General features: G+C 41.7%; 7 non-coding genes and 34 pseudogenes across 7 annotated transcripts; all 41 read left to right on the forward strand.

The window, feature by feature from the left end:
* Positions 1–323: 323 nt before the first annotated feature.
* LOC139068387 (5S ribosomal RNA) lies at positions 324–442 on the forward strand. The gene has a single exon (XR_011519986.1). It is a non-coding gene; the product is annotated as a 5S ribosomal RNA (ribosomal RNA).
* A 355-nt stretch (positions 443–797) lies between these two features.
* Positions 798–916, forward strand: LOC139067633 (5S ribosomal RNA; annotated as a pseudogene).
* A 353-nt stretch (positions 917–1,269) lies between these two features.
* On the forward strand, positions 1,270–1,388 carry LOC139067765 (5S ribosomal RNA; annotated as a pseudogene).
* Positions 1,389–1,741: 353 nt separating this feature from the next.
* Positions 1,742–1,860, forward strand: LOC139068388 (5S ribosomal RNA). The gene has a single exon (XR_011519987.1). It is a non-coding gene; the product is annotated as a 5S ribosomal RNA (ribosomal RNA).
* Positions 1,861–2,215: 355 nt separating this feature from the next.
* LOC139067020 (5S ribosomal RNA) lies at positions 2,216–2,334 on the forward strand (annotated as a pseudogene).
* Positions 2,335–2,687: 353 nt separating this feature from the next.
* LOC139068389 (5S ribosomal RNA) lies at positions 2,688–2,806 on the forward strand. The gene has a single exon (XR_011519988.1). It is a non-coding gene; the product is annotated as a 5S ribosomal RNA (ribosomal RNA).
* Positions 2,807–3,161: 355 nt separating this feature from the next.
* LOC139067985 (5S ribosomal RNA) lies at positions 3,162–3,280 on the forward strand (annotated as a pseudogene).
* A 353-nt stretch (positions 3,281–3,633) lies between these two features.
* Positions 3,634–3,752, forward strand: LOC139067766 (5S ribosomal RNA; annotated as a pseudogene).
* Positions 3,753–4,105: 353 nt separating this feature from the next.
* LOC139066918 (5S ribosomal RNA) lies at positions 4,106–4,224 on the forward strand (annotated as a pseudogene).
* Positions 4,225–4,578: 354 nt separating this feature from the next.
* Positions 4,579–4,698, forward strand: LOC139067309 (5S ribosomal RNA; annotated as a pseudogene).
* A 353-nt stretch (positions 4,699–5,051) lies between these two features.
* Positions 5,052–5,170, forward strand: LOC139067767 (5S ribosomal RNA; annotated as a pseudogene).
* Positions 5,171–5,523: 353 nt separating this feature from the next.
* Positions 5,524–5,642, forward strand: LOC139068390 (5S ribosomal RNA). Its single transcript, XR_011519989.1, has one exon. It is a non-coding gene; the product is annotated as a 5S ribosomal RNA (ribosomal RNA).
* Positions 5,643–5,997: 355 nt separating this feature from the next.
* Positions 5,998–6,116, forward strand: LOC139067021 (5S ribosomal RNA; annotated as a pseudogene).
* Positions 6,117–6,469: 353 nt separating this feature from the next.
* On the forward strand, positions 6,470–6,588 carry LOC139068391 (5S ribosomal RNA). The gene has a single exon (XR_011519990.1). It is a non-coding gene; the product is annotated as a 5S ribosomal RNA (ribosomal RNA).
* Positions 6,589–6,943: 355 nt separating this feature from the next.
* Positions 6,944–7,062, forward strand: LOC139067986 (5S ribosomal RNA; annotated as a pseudogene).
* A 353-nt stretch (positions 7,063–7,415) lies between these two features.
* Positions 7,416–7,534, forward strand: LOC139067768 (5S ribosomal RNA; annotated as a pseudogene).
* A 353-nt stretch (positions 7,535–7,887) lies between these two features.
* Positions 7,888–8,006, forward strand: LOC139066919 (5S ribosomal RNA; annotated as a pseudogene).
* Positions 8,007–8,360: 354 nt separating this feature from the next.
* LOC139067310 (5S ribosomal RNA) lies at positions 8,361–8,480 on the forward strand (annotated as a pseudogene).
* Positions 8,481–8,833: 353 nt separating this feature from the next.
* LOC139067769 (5S ribosomal RNA) lies at positions 8,834–8,952 on the forward strand (annotated as a pseudogene).
* A 353-nt stretch (positions 8,953–9,305) lies between these two features.
* LOC139068393 (5S ribosomal RNA) lies at positions 9,306–9,424 on the forward strand. Its single transcript, XR_011519992.1, has one exon. It is a non-coding gene; the product is annotated as a 5S ribosomal RNA (ribosomal RNA).
* A 355-nt stretch (positions 9,425–9,779) lies between these two features.
* LOC139067022 (5S ribosomal RNA) lies at positions 9,780–9,898 on the forward strand (annotated as a pseudogene).
* A 353-nt stretch (positions 9,899–10,251) lies between these two features.
* On the forward strand, positions 10,252–10,370 carry LOC139068394 (5S ribosomal RNA). Its single transcript, XR_011519993.1, has one exon. It is a non-coding gene; the product is annotated as a 5S ribosomal RNA (ribosomal RNA).
* A 355-nt stretch (positions 10,371–10,725) lies between these two features.
* On the forward strand, positions 10,726–10,844 carry LOC139067856 (5S ribosomal RNA; annotated as a pseudogene).
* A 353-nt stretch (positions 10,845–11,197) lies between these two features.
* On the forward strand, positions 11,198–11,316 carry LOC139067770 (5S ribosomal RNA; annotated as a pseudogene).
* Positions 11,317–11,669: 353 nt separating this feature from the next.
* LOC139066920 (5S ribosomal RNA) lies at positions 11,670–11,788 on the forward strand (annotated as a pseudogene).
* A 354-nt stretch (positions 11,789–12,142) lies between these two features.
* Positions 12,143–12,262, forward strand: LOC139067108 (5S ribosomal RNA; annotated as a pseudogene).
* A 353-nt stretch (positions 12,263–12,615) lies between these two features.
* On the forward strand, positions 12,616–12,734 carry LOC139066704 (5S ribosomal RNA; annotated as a pseudogene).
* A 356-nt stretch (positions 12,735–13,090) lies between these two features.
* LOC139067773 (5S ribosomal RNA) lies at positions 13,091–13,209 on the forward strand (annotated as a pseudogene).
* A 353-nt stretch (positions 13,210–13,562) lies between these two features.
* LOC139066921 (5S ribosomal RNA) lies at positions 13,563–13,681 on the forward strand (annotated as a pseudogene).
* Positions 13,682–14,035: 354 nt separating this feature from the next.
* On the forward strand, positions 14,036–14,154 carry LOC139068095 (5S ribosomal RNA; annotated as a pseudogene).
* A 353-nt stretch (positions 14,155–14,507) lies between these two features.
* LOC139067336 (5S ribosomal RNA) lies at positions 14,508–14,626 on the forward strand (annotated as a pseudogene).
* Positions 14,627–14,980: 354 nt separating this feature from the next.
* Positions 14,981–15,099, forward strand: LOC139066803 (5S ribosomal RNA; annotated as a pseudogene).
* Positions 15,100–15,396: 297 nt separating this feature from the next.
* On the forward strand, positions 15,397–15,515 carry LOC139067169 (5S ribosomal RNA; annotated as a pseudogene).
* A 355-nt stretch (positions 15,516–15,870) lies between these two features.
* On the forward strand, positions 15,871–15,989 carry LOC139067620 (5S ribosomal RNA; annotated as a pseudogene).
* A 353-nt stretch (positions 15,990–16,342) lies between these two features.
* Positions 16,343–16,461, forward strand: LOC139066922 (5S ribosomal RNA; annotated as a pseudogene).
* Positions 16,462–16,815: 354 nt separating this feature from the next.
* LOC139067960 (5S ribosomal RNA) lies at positions 16,816–16,934 on the forward strand (annotated as a pseudogene).
* A 353-nt stretch (positions 16,935–17,287) lies between these two features.
* Positions 17,288–17,406, forward strand: LOC139066750 (5S ribosomal RNA; annotated as a pseudogene).
* A 354-nt stretch (positions 17,407–17,760) lies between these two features.
* On the forward strand, positions 17,761–17,879 carry LOC139066804 (5S ribosomal RNA; annotated as a pseudogene).
* Positions 17,880–18,176: 297 nt separating this feature from the next.
* LOC139067170 (5S ribosomal RNA) lies at positions 18,177–18,295 on the forward strand (annotated as a pseudogene).
* Positions 18,296–18,650: 355 nt separating this feature from the next.
* Positions 18,651–18,769, forward strand: LOC139067324 (5S ribosomal RNA; annotated as a pseudogene).
* Positions 18,770–19,122: 353 nt separating this feature from the next.
* LOC139067605 (5S ribosomal RNA) lies at positions 19,123–19,241 on the forward strand (annotated as a pseudogene).
* Positions 19,242–19,448: the final 207 nt, after the last annotated feature.

Here is a 19,448-nt window from a genome sequence, read left to right on the forward strand (position 1 = left end):
TTTTCACTTCACCACATCTTTGAACAGCTTCGTCATTGAATAATTTTAAAGCCAGGTGTTCCACACGAAATGCACACACTTGTTGGTAATAAACCTCCTTTGATTTGTCCCTAGCAATAATGTCTCAGTGCTGGCATCTTAGAGACAAGAAATGGGGTGGGAGCCGATTGTTACTCGAAAAAAAAGCAACAGTGATGAAGACAACTGTTTAACTTAGCCTTTTACCTCCATATGCAAGAATCTAGTCTTTGCAGTGGGCGACACAATCATACTTTGACATATACACAAGGGATTTTTCAGAGATTTTTCAAGGTGTGTCCTTCGCTTACGGCCATACCACCCTGAAAAAGCCCGATCCCGTCTGATCTCGGAAGCAATCCAGGGTTGGGCCTGGTCAGTACCTGTATGGGAGACCTCTTGGGAATACCAGGTGCTGTAAGCTTTCTCACTCATTTGTTATAAAATACAGTTTTTTTCACTTCACCATAGCTTTGAACAGCTTCGTCATTGAATAATTTTAAAGCCAGGTGTTCCACACGAACTGCACACACTTGTTGGTAATAAACCTCCTTTCATTTGTCCCTAGCAATAATGTCTCAGTGCTGGCATTTTAGAGACAAGAAATGGGGTGGGAGCCAATTGTTAGAGTCTAAAGAAGAGCAACAATGATGAAGACAACTGTTTAACTTAGCCTTTTACCTCTATGTGCAAGAATCTAGTCTTTGCAGTGGGCGACACAATCATACCTTGACAAATACACAAGGGATTTTTCAGAGATTTTTCAAGGTTTTTCCTTCGCTTACAGCCATACCACCCTGAAAAAGCCCGATCCCCTCTCATCTCGGAATCAATCCAGGGTTGGGCCTGGTCAGTACCTGTATGGGAGACCTCTTGGGAATACCAGGTGCTGTAAACTTTTTCACTAATTTGTTATAAAATACAGTTTTTTTCACTTCACCACATCTTTGAACAGCTTCGTCATTGAATAATTTTAAAGCCAGGTGTTCCACACGAACTGCACACACTTGTTGGTAATAAACCTCCTTTGATTTGTCCCTAGCAATAATGTCTCAGTGCTGGCATTTTAGAGACAAGAAATGGGGTGGGAGCCGATTGTTACTCGAAAAAATAGCAACAGTGATGAAGACAACTGTTTAACTTAGCCTTTTACCTCCATATGCAAGAATCTAGTCTTTGCAGTGGGCGACTCAATCATACTTTGACATTTACACAAGGGATTTTTCAGAGATTTTTCAAGGTGTGTCCTTCGCTTACGGCCATACCACACTGAAAAAGACCGATCCCGTCTGATCTTGGAAGCAATCCAGGGTTGGGCTTGGTCAGTACCTGTATGGGAGACCTCTTGGGAATACCAGGTGCTGTAAGCTTTTTCACTAATTTGTTATAAAATACAGTATTTTTCACTTCACCACATCTTTGAACACCTTCGTCATTGAATAATTTTAAAGCCAGGTGTTCCACACGAACTGCACACACTTGTTGGTAATAAACCTCCTTTGATTTGTCCCTAGCAATAATGTCTCAGTGCTGGCATTTTAGAGACACGAAATGGGGTGGGAGCCGATTGTTACTCGAAAAAAGAGCAACAGTGATGAATACAACTGTTTAACTTAGCCTTTTACCTCCATATGCAAGAATCTAGTCTTTGCAGTGGCCGACACAATCATACTTTGACATATACACAAGGGATTTTTCAGAGATTTTTCAAGGTGTGTCCTTCGCTTACGGCCATACCACCCTGAAAAAGCCCGATCCCGTCTGATCTCGGAAGCAATCCAGGGTTGGGCCTGGTCAGTACCTGTATGGGAGACCTCTTGGGAATACCAGGTGCTGTAAGCTTTTTCACTAATTTGCTATAAAATACAGTTTTTTTCACTTCACCATAGCTTTGAACAGCTTCGTCATTGAATAATTTTAAAGCCAGGTGTTCCACACGAACTGCACACACTTGTTGGTAATAAACCTCCTTTCATTTGTCCCTAGCAATAATGTCTCAGTGCTGGCATTTTAGAGACAAGAAATGGGGTGGGAGCCAATTGTTAGAGTCTAAAGAAGAGCAACAATGATGAAGACAACTGTTTAACTTAGCCTTTTACCTCTATATGCAAGAATCTAGTCTTTGCAGTGGGCGACACAATCATACCTTGACAAATACAGAAGGGATTTTCCAGAGATGTTTCAAGGTTTTTCCTTCACTTACAGCCATACCACCCTGAAAAAGCCCGATCCCCTCTGATCTCGGAATCAATCCAGGGTTGGGCCTGGTCAGTACCTGTATGGGAGACCTCTTGGGAATACCAGGTACTGTAAGCTTTTTCACAAATTTGTTATAAAATACAGTTTTTTTCACTTCACCACATCTTTGAACAGCTTCGTCATTGAATAATTTTAAAGCCAGGTGTTCCACACGAACTGCACACACTTGTTGGTAATAAACCTCCTTTGATTTGTCCCTAGCAATAATGTCTCAGTGCTGGCATTTTAGAGACAAGAAATGGGGTGGGAGCCGATTGTTACTCGAAAAAAAAGCAACAGTGATGAAGACAACTGTTTAACTTAGCCTTTTACCTCCATATGCAAGAATCTAGTCTTTGCAGTGGGCGACACAATCATACTTTGACATATACACAAGGGATTTTTCAGAGATTTTTCAAGGTGTGTCCTTCGCTTACGGCCATACCACCCTGAAAAAGCCCGATCCCGTCTGATCTCGGAAGCAATCCAGGGTTGGGCCTGGTCAGTACCTGTATGGGAGACCTCTTGGGAATACCAGGTGCTGTAAGCTTTTTCACTCATTTGTTATAAAATACAGTTTTTTTCACTTCACCATAGCTTTGAACAGCTTCGTCATTGAATAATTTTAAAGCCAGGTGTTCCACACGAACTGCACACACTTGTTGGTAATAAACCTCCTTTCATTTGTCCCTAGCAATAATGTCTCAGTGCTGGCATTTTAGAGACAAGAAATGGGGTGGGAGCCAATTGTTAGAGTCTAAAGAAGAGCAACAATGATGAAGACAACTGTTTAACTTAGCCTTTTACCTCTATGTGCAAGAATCTAGTCTTTGCAGTGGGCGACACAATCATACCTTGACAAATACACAAGGGATTTTTCAGAGATTTTTCAAGGTTTTTCCTTCGCTTACAGCCATACCACCCTGAAAAAGCCTGATCCCCTCTCATCTCGGAATCAATCCAGGGTTGGGACTGGTCAGTACCTGTATGGGAGACCTCTTGGGAATACCAGGTGCTGTAAGCTTTTTCACTAATTTGTTATAAAATACAGTTTTTGTCACTTCACCACATCTTTGAACAGCTTCGTCATTGAATAATTTTAAAGCCAGGTGTTCCACACGAACTGCACACACTTGTTGGTAATAAACCTCCTTTGATTTGTCCCTAGCAATAATGTCTCAGTGCTGGCATTTTCGAGACAAGAAATGGGGTGGGAGCCGATTGTTACTCGAAAAAAGAGCAACAGTGATGAAGACAACTGTGTAACTTAGCCTTTTACCTCCATATGCAAGAATATAGTCTTTGCAGTGGGCGACTCAATCATACTTTGACATTTACACAAGGGATTTTTCAGAGAATTTTCAAGGTGTGTCCTTCGCTTACGGCCATACCACACTGAAAAAGACCGATCCCGTCTGATCTTGGAAGCAATCCAGGGTTGGGCTTGGTCAGTACCTGTATGGGAGACCTCTTGGGAATACCAGGTGCTGTAAGCTTTTTCACTAATTTGTTATAAAATACAGTTTTTTTCACTTCACCACATCTTTGAACAGCTTCGTCATTGAATAATTTTAAAGCCAGGTGTTCCACACGAACTGCACACACTTGTTGGTAATTAACCTCCTTTGATTTGTCCCTAGCAATAATGTCTCAGTGCTGGCATTTTAGAGACAAGAAATTGGGTGGGAGCCGATTGTTACTCGAAAAAAGAGCAACAGTGATGAAGACAACTGTGTAACTTAGCCTTTTACCTCCATATGCAAGAATCTAGTCTTTGCAGTGGGCAACACAATAATACTTTGACATATACACAAGGGATTTTTCAGAGATTTTTCAAGGTGTGTCTTTTGCTTATGGCCATACCACCCTGAAAAAGCCCGATCCCGCCTGATCTCGGAAGCAATCCAGGGTTGGGCCTGGTCAGTACCTGTATGGGAGACCTCTTGGGAATACCAGGTGCTGTAAGCTTTTTCACTAATTTGTTATAAAATACAGTTTTTTTCACTTCACCACATCTTTGAACAGCTTCGTCATTGAATAATTTTAAAGCCAGGTGTTCCACACGAACTGCACACACTTGTTGGTAATAAACCTCCTTTTATTTGTCCCTAGCAATAATGTCTCAGTGCTGGCATTTAGAGACAAGAAATGGGGTGGGAGCCAATTGTTAGAGTCTAAAGAAGAGCAACAATGATGAAGACAACTGTTTAACTTAGCCTTTTACCTCTATATGCAAGAATCTAGTCTTTGCAGTGGGCGACACAATCATACCTTGACAAATACACAAGGGATTTTCCAGAGATGTTTCAAGGTTTTTCCTTCGCTTACAGCCATACCACCCTGAAAAAAGCCCGATCCCCTCTGATCTCGGAATCAATCCAGGGTTGGGCCTGGTCAGTACCTGTATGGGAGACCTCTTGGGAATATTAGGTGCTGTAAGCTTTTTCACTAATTTGTTATAAAATACAGTTTTTTTCACTTCACCACATCTTTGAACAGCTTCGTCATTGAATAATTTTAAAGCCAGGTGTTCCACACGAACTGCACACACTTGTTGGTAATAAACCTCCTTTGATTTGTCCCTAGCAATAATGTCTCAGTGCTGGCATTTTAGAGACAAGAAATGGGGTGGGAGCCGATTGTTACTCGAAAAAATAGCAACAGTGATGAAGACAACTGTTTAACTTAGCCTTTTACCTCCATATGCAAGAATCTAGTCTTTGCAGTGGGCGACTCAATCATACTTTGACATTTACACAAGGGATTTTTCAGAGATTTTTCAAGGTGTGTCCTTCGCTTACGGCCATACCACACTGAAAAAGACCGATCCCGTCTGATCTTGGAAGCAATCCAGGGTTGGGCTTGGTCAGTACCTGTATGGGAGACCTCTTGGGAATACCAGGTGCTGTAAGCTTTTTCACTAATTTGTTATAAAATACAGTATTTTTCACTTCACCACATCTTTGAACACCTTCGTCATTGAATAATTTTAAAGCCAGGTGTTCCACACGAACTGCACACACTTGTTGGTAATAAACCTCCTTTGATTTGTCCCTAGCAATAATGTCTCAGTGCTGGCATTTTAGAGACACGAAATGGGGTGGGAGCCGATTGTTACTCGAAAAAAAAGCAACAGTGATGAATACAACTGTTTAACTTAGCCTTTTACCTCCATATGCAAGAATCTAGTCTTTGCAGTGGCCGACACAATCATACTTTGACATATACACAAGGGATTTTTCAGAGATTTTTCAAGGTGTGTCCTTCGCTTACGGCCATACCACCCTGAAAAAGCCCGATCCCGTCTGATCTCGGAAGCAATCCAGGGTTGGGCCTGGTCAGTACCTGTATGGGAGACCTCTTGGGAATACCAGGTGCTGTAAGCTTTTTCACTAATTTGCTATAAAATACAGTTTTTTTCACTTCACCATAGCTTTGAACAGCTTCGTCATTGAATAATTTTAAAGCCAGGTGTTCCACACGAACTGCACACACTTGTTGGTAATAAACCTCCTTTCATTTGTCCCTAGCAATAATGTCTCAGTGCTGGCATTTTAGAGACAAGAAATGGGGTGGGAGCCAATTGTTAGAGTCTAAAGAAGAGCAACAATGATGAAGACAACTGTTTAACTTAGCCTTTTACCTCTATATGCAAGAATCTAGTCTTTGCAGTGGGCGACACAATCATACCTTGACAAATACAGAAGGGATTTTCCAGAGATGTTTCAAGGTTTTTCCTTCACTTACAGCCATACCACCCTGAAAAAGCCCGATCCCCTCTGATCTCGGAATCAATCCAGGGTTGGGCCTGGTCAGTACCTGTATGGGAGACCTCTTGGGAATACCAGGTACTGTAAGCTTTTTCACTAATTTGTTATAAAATACAGTTTTTTTCACTTCACCACATCTTTGAACAGCTTCGTCATTGAATAATTTTAAAGCCAGGTGTTCCACACGAACTGCACACACTTGTTGGTAATAAACCTCCTTTGATTTGTCCCTAGCAATAATGTCTCAGTGCTGGCATTTTAGAGACAAGAAATGGGGTGGGAGCCGATTGTTACTCGAAAAAAAAGCAACAGTGATGAAGACAACTGTTTAACTTAGCCTTTTACCTCCATATGCAAGAATCTAGTCTTTGCAGTGGGCGACACAATCATACTTTGACATATACACAAGGGATTTTTCAGAGATTTTTCAAGGTGTGTCCTTCGCTTACGGCCATACCACCCTGAAAAAGCCCGATCCCGTCTGATCTCGGAAGCAATCCAGGGTTGGGCCTGGTCAGTACCTGTATGGGAGACCTCTTGGGAATACCAGGTGCTGTAAGCTTTTTCACTCATTTGTTATAAAATACAGTTTTTTTCACTTCACCATAGCTTTGAACAGCTTCGTCATTGAATAATTTTAAAGCCAGGTGTTCCACACGAACTGCACACACTTGTTGGTAATAAACCTCCTTTCATTTGTCCCTAGCAATAATGTCTCAGTGCTGGCATTTTAGAGACAAGAAATGGGGTGGGAGCCAATTGTTAGAGTCTAAAGAAGAGCAACAATGATGAAGACAACTGTTTAACTTAGCCTTTTACCTCTATGTGCAAGAATCTAGTCTTTGCAGTGGGCGACACAATCATACCTTGACAAATACACAAGGGATTTTTCAGAGATTTTTCAAGGTTTTTCCTTCGCTTACAGCCATACCACCCTGAAAAAGCCTGATCCCCTCTCATCTCGGAATCAATCCAGGGTTGGGACTGGTCAGTACCTGTATGGGAGACCTCTTGGGAATACCAGGTGCTGTAAGCTTTTTCACTAATTTGTTATAAAATACAGTTTTTGTCACTTCACCACATCTTTGAACAGCTTCGTCATTGAATAATTTTAAAGCCAGGTGTTCCACACGAACTGCACACACTTGTTGGTAATAAACCTCCTTTGATTTGTCCCTAGCAATAATGTCTCAGTGCTGGCATTTTCGAGACAAGAAATGGGGTGGGAGCCGATTGTTACTCGAAAAAAGAGCAACAGTGATGAAGACAACTGTGTAACTTAGCCTTTTACCTCCATATGCAAGAATATAGTCTTTGCAGTGGGCGACTCAATCATACTTTGACATTTACACAAGGGATTTTTCAGAGAATTTTCAAGGTGTGTCCTTCGCTTACGGCCATACCACACTGAAAAAGACCGATCCCGTCTGATCTTGGAAGCAATCCAGGGTTGGGCTTGGTCAGTACCTGTATGGGAGACCTCTTGGGAATACCAGGTGCTGTAAGCTTTTTCACTAATTTGTTATAAAATACAGTTTTTTTCACTTCACCACATCTTTGAACAGCTTCGTCATTGAATAATTTTAAAGCCAGGTGTTCCACACGAACTGCACACACTTGTTGGTAATTAACCTCCTTTGATTTGTCCCTAGCAATAATGTCTCAGTGCTGGCATTTTAGAGACAAGAAATTGGGTGGGAGCCGATTGTTACTCGAAAAAAGAGCAACAGTGATGAAGACAACTGTGTAACTTAGCCTTTTACCTCCATATGCAAGAATCTAGTCTTTGCAGTGGGCAACACAATCATACTTTGACATATACACAAGGGATTTTTCAGAGATTTTTCAAGGTGTGTCTTTCGCTTATGGCCATACCACCCTGAAAAAGCCCGATCCCGCCTGATCTCGGAAGCAATCCAGGGTTGGGCCTGGTCAGTACCTGTATGGGAGACCTCTTGGGAATACCAGGTGCTGTAAGCTTTTTCACTAATTTGTTATGAAATACAGTTTTTTTCACTTCACCACATCTTTGAACAGCTTCGTCATTGAATAATTTTAAAGCCAGGTGTTCCACACGAACTGCACACACTTGTTGGTAATAAACCTCCTTTTATTTGTCCCTAGCAATAATGTCTCAGTGCTGGCATTTAGAGACAAGAAATGGGGTGGGAGCCAATTGTTAGAGTCTAAAGAAGAGCAACAATGATGAAGACAACTGTTTAACTTAGCCTTTTACCTCTATATGCAAGAATCTAGTCTTTGCAGTGGGCGACACAATCATACCTTGACAAATACACAAGGGATTTTCCAGAGATGTTTCAAGGTTTTTCCTTCGCTTACAGCCATACCACCCTGAAAAAAGCCCGATCCCCTCTGATCTCGGAATCAATCCAGGGTTGGGCCTGGTCAGTACCTGTATGGGAGACCTCTTGGGAATATTAGGTGCTGTAAGCTTTTTCACTAATTTGTTATAAAATACAGTTTTTTTCACTTCACCACATCTTTGAACAGCTTCGTCATTGAATAATTTTAAAGCCAGGTGTTCCACACGAACTGCACACACTTGTTGGTAATAAACCTCCTTTGATTTGTCCCTAGCAATAATGTCTCAGTGCTGGCATTTTAGAGACAAGAAATGGGGTGGGAGCCGATTGTTACTCGAAAAAATAGCAACAGTGATGAAGACAACTGTTTAACTTAGCCTTTTACCTCCATATGCAAGAATCTAGTCTTTGCAGTGGGCGACTCAATCATACTTTGACATTTACACAAGGGATTTTTCAGAGATTTTTCAAGGTGTGTCCTTCGCTTACGGCCATACCACACTGAAAAAGACCGATCCCGTCTGATCTTGGAAGCAATCCAGGGTTGGGCTTGGTCAGTACCTGTATGGGAGACCTCTTGGGAATACCAGGTGCTGTAAGCTTTTTCACTAATTTGTTATAAAATACAGTATTTTTCACTTCACCACATCTTTGAACAGCTTCGTCATTGAATAATTTTAAAGCCAGGTGTTCCACACGAACTGCACACACTTGTTGGTAATAAACCTCCTTTGATTTGTCCCTAGCAATAATGTCTCAGTGCTGGCATTTTAGAGACACGAAATGGGGTGGGAGCCGATTGTTACTCGAAAAAAAAGCAACAGTGATGAATACAACTGTTTAACTTAGCCTTTTACCTCCATATGCAAGAATCTAGTCTTTGCAGTGGCCGACACAATCATACTTTGACATATACACAAGGGATTTTTCAGAGATTTTTCAAGGTGTGTCCTTCGCTTACGGCCATACCACCCTGAAAAAGCCCGATCCCGTCTGATCTCGGAAGCAATCCAGGGTTGGGCCTGGTCAGTACCTGTATGGGAGACCTCTTGGGAATACCAGGTGCTGTAAGCTTTTTCACTAATTTGCTATAAAATACAGTTTTTTTCACTTCACCATAGCTTTGAACAGCTTCGTCATTGAATAATTTTAAAGCCAGGTGTTCCACACGAACTGCACACACTTGTTGGTAATAAACCTCCTTTCATTTGTCCCTAGCAATAATGTCTCAGTGCTGGCATTTTAGAGACAAGAAATGGGGTGGGAGCCAATTGTTAGAGTCTAAAGAAGAGCAACAATGATGAAGACAACTGTTTAACTTAGCCTTTTACCTCTATATGCAAGAATCTAGTCTTTGCAGTGGGCGACACAATCATACCTTGACAAATACAGAAGGGATTTTCCAGAGATGTTTCAAGGTTTTTCCTTCACTTACAGCCATACCACCCTGAAAAAGCCCGATCCCCTCTGATCTCGGAATCAATCCAGGGTTGGGCCTGGTCAGTACCTGTATGGGAGACCTCTTGGGAATACCAGGTACTGTAAGCTTTTTCACTAATTTGTTATAAAATACAGTTTTTTTCACTTCACCACATCTTTGAACAGCTTCGTCATTGAATAATTTTAAAGCCAGGTGTTCCACACGAACTGCACACACTTGTTGGTAATAAACCTCCTTTGATTTGTCCCTAGCAATAATGTCTCAGTGCTGGCATTTTAGAGACAAGAAATGGGGTGGGAGCCGATTGTTACTCGAAAAAAAAGCAACAGTGATGAAGACAACTGTTTAACTTAGCCTTTTACCTCCATATGCAAGAATCTAGTCTTTGCAGTGGGCGACACAATCATACTTTGACATATACACAAGGGATTTTTCAGAGATTTTTCAAGGTGTGTCCTTCGCTTACGGCCATACCACCCTGAAAAAGCCCGATCCCGTCTGATCTCGGAAGCAATCCAGGGTTGGGCCTGGTCAGTACCTGTATGGGAGACCTCTTGGGAATACCAGGTGCTGTAAGCTTTTTCACTCATTTGTTATAAAATACAGTTTTTTTCACTTCACCATAGCTTTGAACAGCTTCGTCATTGAATAATTTTAAAGCCAGGTGTTCCACACGAACTGCACACACTTGTTGGTAATAAACCTCCTTTCATTTGTCCCTAGCAATAATGTCTCAGTGCTGGCATTTTAGAGACAAGAAATGGGGTGGGAGCCAATTGTTAGAGTCTAAAGAAGAGCAACAATGATGAAGACAACTGTTTAACTTAGCCTTTTACCTCTATGTGCAAGAATCTAGTCTTTGCAGTGGGCGACACAATCATACCTTGACAAATACACAAGGGATTTTTCAGAGATTTTTCAAGGTTTTTCCTTCGCTTACAGCCATACCACCCTGAAAAAGCCCGATCCCCTCTCATCTCGGAATCAATCCAGGGTTGGGACTGGTCAGTACCTGTATGGGAGACCTCTTGGGAATACCAGGTGCTGTAAGCTTTTTCACTAATTTGTTATAAAATACAGTTTTTGTCACTTCACCACATCTTTGAACAGCTTCGTCATTGAATAATTTTAAAGCCAGGTGTTCCACACGAACTGCACACACTTGTTGGTAATAAACCTCCTTTGATTTGTCCCTAGCAATAATGTCTCAGTGCTGGCATTTTCGAGACAAGAAATGGGGTGGGAGCCGATTGTTACTCGAAAAAAGAGCAACAGTGATGAAGACAACTGTGTAACTTAGCCTTTTACCTCCATATGCAAGAATATAGTCTTTGCAGTGGGCGACTCAATCATACTTTGACATTTATACAAGGGATTTTTCAGAGAATTTTCAAGGTGTGTCCTTCGCTTACGGCCATACCACACTGAAAAAGACCGATCCCGTCTGATCTTGGAAGCAATCCAGGGTTGGGCTTGGTCAGTACCTGTATGGGAGACCTCTTGGGAATACCAGGTGCTGTAAGCTTTTTCACTAATTTGTTATAAAATACAGTTTTTTTCACTTCACCACATCTTTGAACAGCTTCGTCATTGAATAATTTTAAAGCCAGGTGTTCCACACGAACTGCACACACTTGTTGGTAATTAACCTCCTTTGATTTGTCCCTAGCAATAATGTCTCAGTGCTGGCATTTTAGAGACAAGAAATGGGGTGGAAGCCGATTGTTACTCGAAAAAAGAGCAACAGTGATGAAGACAACTGTGTAACTTAGCCTTTTACCTCCATATGCAAGAATCTAGTCTTTGCAGTGGGCAACACAATCATACTTTGACATATACACAAGGGATTTTTCAGAGATTTTTCAAGGTGTGTCTTTCGCTTATGGCCATACCACCCTGAAAAAGCCCGATCCCGCCTGATCTCGGAAGCAATCCAGGGTTGGGCCTGGTCAGTACCTGTATGGGAGACCTCTTGGGAATACCAGGTGCTGTAAGCTTTTTCACTAATTTGTTATAAAATACAGTTTTTTTCACTTCACCACATCTTTGAACAGCTTCGTCATTGAATAATTTTAAAGCCAGGTGTTCCACACGAACTGCACACACTTGTTGGTAATAAACCTCCTTTTATTTGTCCCTAGCAATAATGTCTCAGTGCTGGCATTTAGAGACAAGAAATGGGGTGGGAGCCAATTGTTAGAGTCTAAAGAAGAGCAACAATGATGAAGACAACTGTTTAACTTAGCCTTTTACCTCTATATGCAAGAATCTAGTCTTTGCAGTGGGCGACACAATCATACCTTGACAAATACACAAGGGATTTTCCAGAGATGTTTCAAGGTTTTTCCTTCGCTTACAGCCATACCACCCTGAAAAAAGCCCGATCCCCTCTGATCTCGGAATCAATCCAGGGTTGGGCCTGGTCAGTACCTGTATGGGAGACCTCTTGGGAATACCAGGTACTGTAAGCTTTTTCACTAATTTGTTATAAAATACAGTTTTTTTCACTTCACCACATCTTTGAACAGCTTCGTCATTGAATAATTTTAAAGCCAGGTGTTCCACACGAACTGCACACACTTGTTGGTAATAAACCTCCTTTGATTTGTCCCTAGCAATAATGTCTCAGTGCTGGCATTTTAGAGACAAGAAATGGGGTGGGAGCCGATTGTTACTCGAAAAAAAAGCAACAGTGATGAAGACAACTGTTTAACTTAGCCTTTTACCTCCATATGCAAGAATCTAGTCTTTGCAGTGGGCGACACAATCATACTTTGACATATACACAAGGGATTTTTCAGAGATTTTTCAAGGTGTGTCCTTCGCTTACGGCCATACCACCCTGAAAAAGCCCGATCCCGTCTGATCTTGGAAGCAATCCAGGGTTGGGCCTGGTCAGTACCTGTATGGGAGACCTCTTGGGAATACCAGGTGCTGTAAGCTTTTTCACTCATTTGTTATAAAATACAGTTTTTTTTCACTTCACCATAGCTTTGAACAGCTTCGTCATTGAATAATTTTAAAGCCAGGTGTTCCACACGAACTGCACACACTTGTTGGTAATAAACCTCCTTTCATTTGTCCCTAGCAATAATGTCTCAGTGCTGGCATTTTAGAGACAAGAAATGGGGTGGGAGCCAATTGTTAGAGTCTAAAGAAGAGCAACAATGATGAAGACAACTGTTTAACTTAGCCTTTTACCTCTATGTGCAAGAATCTAGTCTTTGCAGTGGGCGACACAATCATACCTTGACAAATACACAAGGGATTTTTCAGAGATTTTTCAAGGTTTTTACTTCGCTTACAGCCGTACCACCCTGAAAAAGCCCGATCCCCTCTCGTCTCGGAATCAATCCAGGGTTGGGCCTGGTCAGTACCTGTATGGGAGACCTCTTGGGAATACCAGGTGCTGTAAGCTTTTTCACTAATTTGTTATAAAATACAGTTTTTGTCACTTCACCACATCTTTGAACAGCTTCGTCATTGAATAATTTTAAAGCCAGGTGTTCCACACGAACTGCACACACTTGTTGGTAATTAACCTCCTTTGATTTGTCCCTAGCAATAATGTCTCAGTGCTGGCATTTTCGAGACAAGAAATGGGGTGGGAGCCGATTGTTACTCGAAAAAAGAGCAACAGTGATGAAGACAACTGTGTAACTTAGCCTTTTACCTCCATATGCAAGAATCTAGTCTTTGCAGTGGGCAACACAATCATACTTTGACATATACACAAGGGATTTTTCAGAGATTTTTCAAGGTGTGTCTTTCGCTTATGGCCATACCACCCTGAAAAAGCCCGATCCCGCCTGATCTCGGAAGCAATCCAGGGTTGGGCCTGGTCAGTACCTGTATGGGAGACCTCTTGGGAATACCAGGTGCTGTAAGCTTTTTCACTAATTTGTTATAAAATACAGTTTTTTTCACTTCACCACATCTTTGAACAGCTTCGTCATTGAATAATTTTAAAGCCAGGTGTTCCACACAAACTGCACACACTTGTTGGTAATAAACCTCCTTTTATTTGTCCCTAGCAATAATGTCTCAGTGCTGGCATTTAGAGACAAGAAATGGGGTGGGAGCCAATTGTTAGAGTCTAAAGAAGAGCAACAATGATGAAGACAACTGTTTAACTTAGCCTTTTACCTCTATGTGCAAGAATCTAGTCTTTGCAGTGGGCGACACAATCATACCTTGACAAATACACAAGGGATTTTTCAGAGATTTTTCAAGGTTTTTGCTTCGGTTACAGACATACCACCCTGAAAAAGCCCAATCCCCTCTCATCTCGGAATCAATCCAGGGTTGGGCCTGGTCAGTACCTGTATGGGAGACCTCTTGGGAATACCAGGTGCTGTAAGCTTTTTCACTAATTTGTTATAAAATACAGTTTTTTTCACTTCACCACATCTTTGAACAGCTTCGTCATTGAATAATTTTAAAGCCAGGTGTTCCACACGAACTGCACACACTTGTTGGTAATAAAACTCCTTTGATTTGTCCCTAGCAATAATGTCTCAGTGCTGGCATTTTAGAGACAAGAAATTGGGTGGGAGCCGATTGTTACTCGAAAAAAGAGCAACAGTGTTGAAGACAACTGTTTAACTTAGCCTTTTACCTCCATAGGCAAGAATCTAGTCTTTGCAGTGGGCAACACAATCATACTTTGACATATACACAAGGGATTTTTCAGAGATTTTTCAAGGTGTGTCCTTCGCTTACGGCCATACCACACTGAAAAAGCCCGATCCCGTCTGATCTCGGAAGCAATCCAGGGTTGGGCCTGGTCAGTAACTGTATGGGAGACCTCTTGGGAATACCAGGTGCTGTAAGCTTTTTCACTAATTTGTTATAAAATACAGTTTTTTTCACTTCACCACATCTTTGAACAGCTTCGTCATTGAATAATTTTAAAGCCAGGTGTTCCACACGAACTGCACACACTTGTTGGTAATAAACCTCCTTTTATTTGTCCCTAGCAATAATGTCTCAGTGCTGGCATTTAGAGACAAGAAATGGGGTGGGAGCCAATTGTTAGAGTCTAAAGAAGAGCAACAATGATGAAGACAACTGTTTAACTTAGCCTTTTACCTCTATATGCAAGAATCTAGTCTTTGCAGTGGGCGACACAATCATACCTTGACAAATACACAAGGGATTTTCCAGAGATGTTTCAAGGTTTTTCCTTCGGTTACAGCCATACCACCCTGAAAAAGCCCGATCCCCTCTGATCTCGGAATCAATCCAGGGTTGGGCCTGGTCAGTACCTGTATGGGAGACCTCTTGGGAATACCAGGTGCTGTAAGCTTTTTCACTAATTTGTTATGAAATACAGTATTTTTCACTTCACCACATCTTTGAACAGCTTCGTCATTGAATAATTTTAAAGCCAGGTGTTCCACACGAACTGCACACACTTGTTGGTAATAAACCTCCTTTTATTTGTCCCTAGCAATAATGTCTCAGTGCTGGCATTTTAGAGACAAGAAATGGGGTGGGAGCCGACTGTTACTCGAAAAGAATCTAGTCTTTGCAGTGGGCGACACAATCATACTTTGACATATACACAAGGGATTTTTCAGAGATTTTTCAAGGTGTGTCCTTCGCTTACGGCCATACCACCCTGAAAAAGCCCGATCCCGTCTGATCTCGGAAGCAATCCAGGGTGTGGCCTGGTCAGTACCTGTATGGGAGACCTCTTGGGAATACCAGGTGCTGTAAGCTTTTTCACTAATTTGTTATAAAATACAGTTTTTTTCACTTCACCATAGCTTTGAACAGCTTCGTCATTGAATAATTTTAAAGCCAGGTGTTCCACACGAACTGCACACACTTGTTGGTAATAAACCTCCTTTCATTTGTCCCTAGCAATAATGTCTCAGTGCTGGCATTTTAGAGACAAGAAATGGGGTGGGAGCCAATTGTTAGAGTCTAAAGAAGAGCAACAATGATGAAGACAACTGTTTAACTTAGCCTTTTACCTCTATGTGCAAGAATCTAGTCTTTGCAGTGGGCGACACAATCATACCTTGACAAATACACAAGGGATTTTTCAGAGATTTTTCAAGGTTTTTACTTCGCTTACAGCCGTACCACCCTGAAAAAGCCCGATCCCCTCTCATCTCGGAATCAATCCAGGGTTGGGCCTGGTCAGTACCTGTATGGGAGACCTCTTGGGAATACCAGGTGCTGTAAGCTTTTTCACTAATTTGTTATAAAATACAGTTTTTGTCACTTCACCACATCTTTGAACAGCTTCGTCATTGAATAATTTTAAAGCCAGGTGTTCCACACGAACTGCACACACTTGTTGGTAATTAACCTCCTTTGATTTGTCCCTAGCAATAATGTCTCAGTGCTGGCATTTTCGAGACAAGAAATGGGGTGGGAGCCGATTGTTACTCGAAAAAAGAGCAACAGTGATGAAGACAACGGTGTAACTTAGCCTTTTACCTCCATATGCAAGAATCTAGTCTTTGCAGTGGGCAACACAATCATACTTTGACATATACACAAGGGATTTTTCAGAGATTTTTCAAGGTGTCTCTTTCGCTTATGGCCATACCACCCTGAAAAAGCCCGATCCCGCCTGATCTCGGAAGCAATCCAGGGTTGGGCCTGGTCAGTACCTGTATGGGAGACCTCTTGGGAATACCAGGTGCTGTAAGCTTTTTCACTAATTTGTTATAAAATACAGTTTTTGTCACTTCACCACATCTTTGAACAGCTTCGTCATTGAATAATTTTAAAGCCAGGTGTTCCACACGAACTGCACACACTTGTTGGTAATAAACCTCCTTTTATTTGTCCCTAGCAATAATGTCTCAGTGCTGGCATTTAGAGACAAGAAATGGGGTGGGAGCCAATTGTTAGAGTCTAAAGAAGAGCAACAATGATGAAGACAACTGTTTAACTTAGCCTTTTACCTCTATGTGCAAGAATCTAGTCTTTGCAGTGGGCGACACAATCATACCTTGACAAATACACAAGGGATTTTTCAGAGATTTTTCAAGGTTTTTGCTTCGGTTACAGACATACCACCCTGAAAAAGCCCGATCCCCTCTCATCTCGGAATCAATCCAGGGTTGGGCCTGGTCAGTACCTGTATGGGAGACCTCTTGGGAATACCAGGTGCTGTAAGCTTTTTCACTAATTTGTTATAAAATACAGTTTTTTTCACTTCACCACATCTTTGAACAGCTTCGTCATTGAATAATTTTAAAGCCAGGTTTTCCACACGAACTGCACACACTTGTTGGTAATAAAACTCCTTTGATTTGTCCCTAGCAATAATGTCTCAGTGCTGGCATTTTAGAGACAAGAAATGGGGTGGGAGCCGATTGTTACTCGAAAAAAGAGCAACAGTGTTGAAGACAACTGTTTAACTTATCCTTTTACCTCCATATGCAAGAATCTAGTCTTTGCAGTGGGCAACACAATCATACTTTGACATATACACAAGGGATTTTTCAGAGATTTTTCAAGGTGTGTCCTTCGCTTACGGCCATACCACACTGAAAAAGCCCGATCCCGTCTGATCTCGGAAGCAATCCAGGGTTGGGCCTGGTCAGTACCTGTATGGGAGACCTCTTGGGAATACCAGGTGCTGTAAGCTTTTTCACTAATTTGTTATAAAATACAGTTTTTTTCACTTCACCACATCTTTGAACAGCTTCGTCATTGAATAATTTTAAAGCCAGGTGTTCCACACGAACTGCACACACTTGTTGGTAATAAACCTCCTTTTATTTGTCCCTAGCAATAATGTCTCAGTGCTGGCATTTAGAGACAAGAAATGGGGTGGGAGCCAATTGTTAGAGTCTAAAGAAGAGCAACAATGATGAAGACAACTGTTTAACTTAGCCTTTTACCTCTATATGCAAGAATCTAGTCTTTGCAGTGGGCGACACAATCATACCTTGACAAATACACAAGGGATTTTCCAGAGATGTTTCAAGGTTTTTCCTTCGGTTACAGCCATACCACCCTGAAAAAGCCCGATCCCCTCTGATCTCGGAATCAATCCAGGGTTGGGCCTGGTCAGTACCTGTATGGGAGACCTCTTGGGAATACCAGGTGCTGTAAGCTTTTTCACTAATTTGTTATGAAATACAGTATTTTTCACTTCACCACATCTTTGAACAGCTTCGTCATTGAATAATTTTAAAGCCAGGTGTTCCACACGAACTGCACACACTTGTTGGTAATAAACCTCCTTTGATTTGTCCCTAGCAATAATGTCTCAGTGCTGGCATTTTAGAGACAAGAAATGGGGTGGGAGCCGACTGTTACTCGAAAAGAATCTAGTCTTTGCAGTGGGCGACACAATCATACTTTGACATATACACAAGGGATTTTTCAGAGATTTTTCAAGGTGTGTCCTTCGCTTACGGCCATACCACCCTGAAAAAGCCCGATCCCGTCTGATCTCGGAAGCAATCCAGGGTGTGGCCTGGTCAGTACCTGTATGGGAGACCTCTTGGGAATACCAGGTGCTGTAAGCTTTTTCACTAATTTGTTATAAAATACAGTTTTTTTCACTTCACCATAGCTTTGAACAGCTTCGTCATTGAATAATTTTAAAGCCAGGTGTTCCACACGAACTGCACACACTTGTTGGTAATAAACCTCCTTTCATTTGTCCCTAGCAATAATGTCTCAGTGCTGGCATTTTAGAGACAAGAAATGGGGTGGGAGCCAATTGTTAGAGTCTAAAGAAGAGCAACAATGATGAAGACAACTGTTTAACTTAGCCTTTTACCTCTATGTGCAAGAATCTAGTCTTTGCAGTGGGCGACACAATCATACCTTGACAAATACACAAGGGATTTTTCAGAGATTTTTCAAGGTTTTTCCTTCGCTTACAGCCATACCACCCTGAAAAAGCCCGATCCCCTCTCATCTCGGAATCAATCCAGGGTTGGGCCTGGTCAGTACCTGTATGGGAGACCTCTTGGGAATACCAGGTGCTGTAAGCTTTTTCACTAATTTGTTATAAAATACAGTTTTTTTCAATTCACCACATCTTTGAACAGCTTCGTCATTGAATAATTTTAAAGCCAGGTGTTCCACACGAACTGCACACACTTGTTGGTAATAAACCTCCTTTGATTTGTCCCTAGCAATAATGTCTCAGTGCTGGCATTTTAGAGACAAGAAATGGGGTGGGAGCCGACTGTTACTCGAAAAAAAAGCAACAGTGATGAATACAACTGTTTAACTTAGCCTTTTACCTCCATATGCAAGAATCTAGTCTTTGCAGTGGGCGACACAATCATACTTTGACATATACACAAGGGATTTTTCAGAGATTTTTCAAGGTGTGTCCTTCGCTTACGGCCATACCACCCTGAAAAAGCACGATCCCGTCTGATCTCGGAAGCAATCCAGGGTGTGGCCTGGTCAGTACCTGTATGGGAGACCTCTTGGGAATACCAGGTGCTGTAAGCTTTTTCACTAATTTGTTATAAAATACAGTTTTTTTCACTTCACCATAGCTTTGAACAGCTTCGTCATTGAATAATTTTAAAGCCAGGTGTTCCACACGAACTGCACACACTTGTTGGTAATAAACCTCCTTTCATTTGTCCCTAGCAATAATGTCTCAGTGCTGGCATTTTAGAGACAAGAAATGGGGTGGGAGCCAATTGTTAGAGT

This window comes from Nothobranchius furzeri, chromosome 2, assembly GCF_043380555.1.
Source record: "Nothobranchius furzeri strain GRZ-AD chromosome 2, NfurGRZ-RIMD1, whole genome shotgun sequence".
Classification (NCBI taxonomy): Eukaryota; Metazoa; Chordata; class Actinopteri; order Cyprinodontiformes; family Nothobranchiidae; genus Nothobranchius; species Nothobranchius furzeri.